At 37.9% G+C, this 4,380-nt stretch overlaps 1 pseudogene; it reads right to left on the reverse strand.

Annotated features, from left to right (window-relative positions):
* Nucleotides 1-434: 434 nt before the first annotated feature.
* LOC107196744 lies at nucleotides 435-678 on the reverse strand (annotated as a pseudogene).
* Between the last annotated feature and the right edge of the window lie 3,702 nt (nucleotides 679-4,380).

The following is a 4,380-nucleotide window of genomic DNA, read 5'->3' on the forward strand; positions in this document are numbered from 1 at the left end:
CCCTTTGTAAGGCATGCAATCACAGAGCTGAAAGGGTCCATAAAGTCTAACTAGTCCACCCTAGCTCTCTCATTTTACAAGTGAGGAAACTAAGGCCCAAGGAGGTTAAGAGAGCTATACAAGAGACAGCACTGGTGCTCAGGTATTTTGACCACTGATCTAGGGTATTCTCGCACTGATAAAAATAATCACTAATATGCTATTTCATTTTTTTCATAGCTTAGAGATTTAACACAGTGATTTGTTCTGTTTTTCTCAAGAGTTTAAGTATACCTAGTAATCACATATCATTGTTCTTTTAGACATCTATTAAAACAAGTGTAATGTCACTAAAATGTAATTGTTATGGTCTCGTTTTTTTTTTTTCATTTTTTTATCGAAAGTGTGTTTATTGGAATAGCTTCCCACGCATTTTGATTCAGGGGCCTTTAGTGCTACTTCCCTCTGAAGAAGCATCCTTCTGTAAGCCTTGCTTTTCCTCCTGTAGGCTGGCAGAGAACAGTGGAGCAGCTAACACACAAAACTGCCCTTTGCACATGGCTACAGGCAGTGGTGATTTTATAGCATCCTGGGTATTTTACATACGTGAAATAGGAATTGGGACACTACTCCAGGCACCTCTTTTTGTTTTTTCTTCACTTTTGGAGAGGGATGAAGGAGATCCTTTGTGAGAGGCATGTTCTCACGGACAGGTCATCACTGCCAAAAAGGTAGTGACTACATTTTCTCAATAAGGAAAGTTTGACATCATAATTATATGGCTTAGACTATACTCTCTCCAAAATTTTCATATTAAGGAAATGGAACCATTAATGGACCATAACAGTACCTAATTTTCACTGTTTCATATTGCTCTCTGATTATCTCATGGATGCAGCAGGTCCCCTTTTATCATGTCCTCATGTTTGTGCATAATCCTTGACCTGTAATAGGCATTCTTTTCTTATTAAAATAAATTGAATTCCTATACAAGGCTTCTATGATAAGCAACAAAAAATAAAGTCTTATATTCAAGAATGTTTGAACATCTTTACAATGTCTGAACATCAGAATAGATAAGATGGGGCAAACACAGGGCCATGAAAGTCTTTGGAGTAGCCACGAGTTCAGCAGCCCCTGCGCCAAACTTCAGAGGAGCCCAATTTGGGGATCCCCTTTCAGATGAACAGAAACAAAACCAGAATATAGATGGCTAAATGAAAGAAACATTTCTTTCTTCAGAAAAACAAGCTACATTGCTTTGCACTACCATTAAAAGCCTTTGCAAGGAAAAGGGATGGCAGCCAAATCAATGTAGGATGCACCTAAGGTTAAGTCAAAAATAGCCTGTTACCTGAAAAGTCATAAAGTGGTTCTCTATCCAGTTCCCGGGGCACACTGAGTGCCTATTGCTCTCTACCTCCAGAATGCTTTGACAAGTAGGGGAAGCCAACATATCACAGTATTCACCTGACTTTCAGGTACCCTCAAAATAGTACCGGCTTTAAATTCCAGTATTTCTAGGACATCCAAAACTCAGGCTGAGATCAAATAAGCCAGTTCCAGAGGTGGTCTTTCTGAGCCCCTTAAATTAGCAAGGAAGTTAAGCAGGAGCCAGAGAGATACAATATCCTAGGTGTAAATTTACCCAAACTAGAAGGAAACATCAATTTGGACTACAGGTTTAAAAGTAAAGGGGATTATTTTGGGGAGTATCTTAGTTCTTGCTATAAGAAAAATATCATGGGCTGTGTGGCTTATTAACAATAGAAATTTATATCTCACGGTTCTACAGTCTGGAAGTCCAAGATCAGAATGCTAGCATGGTTGAGTTTTGGTGAGGCTCTCTTCCAGGTTGCAAATTGCTGATTTCTCCTTATACCCTCACATGGCGGAGAGCAGAGAAGGGACTCAAACTCTTTCATGACTCTTATGAGGGCACTAATCTCATTCATAAGAGTTCTGCCCACATCTAATCCCAATTACCTCCCAAAGAACCCACCTTCTAATAATTTCATATGGGTGAGATGTAGAGTTTCAGTATAGAAATTTTGGGGGACACAAGCATTCAGTCCATAACAAGGAGTGTTCACTCAATTATGCCTATATAATATGAAGTTCAAAGCACTTTGAATGAACTTAATTTTATTAGTCACTTGAGTTCTTTGAGAAAAAGCGGAAATCTCAACAATTAAATTATCACTTTCCAGGAAGAGAATGTACTATTTAATATTTCTTTGGATTTCATAAAATTTCTGTTTGTGCTCTTTACTTCAGTTTTAAAACATGGCCAGATACATCCTTATTAGCCACTTCAATCTTCTGATACTTCAGATACTGCCCATCACCTGCTCCAATTTTGAAATGCTCTTATTTATACGTGTCAGCACAGACAAAACTCTTTATAGACAGAAGTTTCTTCTTTTCTTTTAATGCATTTATACCTCTAGGTCATAAACTCTAAAGTAGTCTATGAATACCATAGAAAAATAATAAAATTAAAATACAATATGGCTAATATCATATTACCAAAACCCAGAAAAGGAAATATGTATAAAATTTCAACCATTTTACCATGACATATATTTTTAGATTAAAAAATTATATCTGTGAATTCTAATAGTTTCCAAATTACCCTTTGATGACAGACTTCAGAGACTGACTCAATTGGGTTTTAGTAGCAGTAGGTACTGCGATGTTGTGTTAATAGAAACAATAAAGTGGCCCCTTCTTTTAACAACATCCTCTCCTTTTAACTTAGTGCCAAATAAACACAACTCCTGAAATAAAGATTTAATAGGAAAAAAGGGAAAACTTCCCAACAAATAATAGCAGCAGCACTTAAAGTACACGAGGAATTAAGATACATTTCTGCCACCGGATTAGTAATGAATAAATAGGGCCCACTAATTTTTACTGTGCTTGCAGTAAAACAGACCACACAGGCCTTCTCTTCTGGAATCTATAAGTAGTGTTTTAAAATCCTTACATGGCTTTAGCACCTGTAATGACTTAGGATGTTCAGAGATGTCTAGAGGAAAAGGTAATCAGCATTTTCTTACACAGTTAAAAATAATTTCCTGACTGTTAGCTACTATGACCCAAAGAACAGCTCCAGGCCCAAACACCAGGGGATTATTCTCTCTTCACCTATTATCTACATTAGCTTTTTTTGAAATGTGACTCATCAGTTACCTCTATATAAATTAATCCTCCAGCCCTAATGATCGATATAAATTTCCCCTATCTGTGTTACAGTACTAACTTCCTTTCCTCTACAATTCTGCATAGGTTTTTGACTTGTACTAAAATCCCACATCACTTCAATTTTTCATATTGAGTTCATTTCAAGAGCTGTACCCTGGGATCCCCACACATGACATCTCATTTTCAGGACAATCTGTAAACACTATGGCAATCTGTAAGCCAACCTGATAGGAGGCTATGTTTATAGAGACCCCCAAGGAACTGTTACTGCTGAAGGGAGAATCTCTCTTACTGTGTTGCTGCCCCCATATCTGTGACAGTTCCTGCTAGTGGCAGTGTTCTGACTAATGCTGGTACTGAGCTAACTCAGATATGGCAGAAATCACTCTCTGGTAGAAGCTTGGATAGTTGTACAACCTTTAGTTCTCCAGGAACAAGGCAGGATCAGGAGGTTTATACACAGGCAGAAAAGCCTTACATTCCCCCTTCTCGATCCCCAAGTTTCCTCTGTCATTGTACTATCCAGCTGTGTTTTCGTTATGATGAAAATCTGATAGTAAAGAATTTCAGGGGAGTCCCACAGATTCTGCGCATTTGCAACTTTTTTTTCCCCATAGCTCAATTGTAAACCTGCTGGTTTTTCAAATAGTCATGCCTTTAAAAATCGTAATTTGGACCTAGGACCTATGTCATGAAAAACTCACTGAAATCCCCGAGGCGCATATATATGACATTTTTAAGTGGGCATGAAACAGTTAAACAGCAAAAGCCTATCAAGACAGCCAGTGAACAGCTTTTAACCAAGGGCTGCTGATGTCATGGGGTGGGGGTATCTCTGATAGCAAAACAATAAAGTAAATGACTCCTGAGTAGTGGGGAGGCTTTTTTTAACTAGTGCTTAGCCCGAACTCTGCTCTATTTCTTTTCCCTAGAATCCAAAAGAATCTTCAAAACCTCTCCTTTGCTACTGCAAAGGAAAGATACTTATTTATAGGCAGCTATAGAATAAGTAAACAAGTACCAAATGGGAGGCTAACCACATTTCTAGCATTAACATGAATCCATATAGTAGAAGATAGGAAGCTCATAACTAAAGCCATGAACATAGTACATAAGGAGTTAGCACTTCCAATGTGAAACTTCGTGTGGCAGAATAAGAATTCTCCATAATTCATATATTAGCCCTGACACAAA

Source organism: Pteropus alecto, unplaced genomic scaffold (genome assembly GCF_000325575.1).
Source record: "Pteropus alecto unplaced genomic scaffold, ASM32557v1 scaffold7, whole genome shotgun sequence".
Lineage (NCBI taxonomy): Eukaryota > Metazoa > Chordata > Mammalia > Chiroptera > Pteropodidae > Pteropus > Pteropus alecto.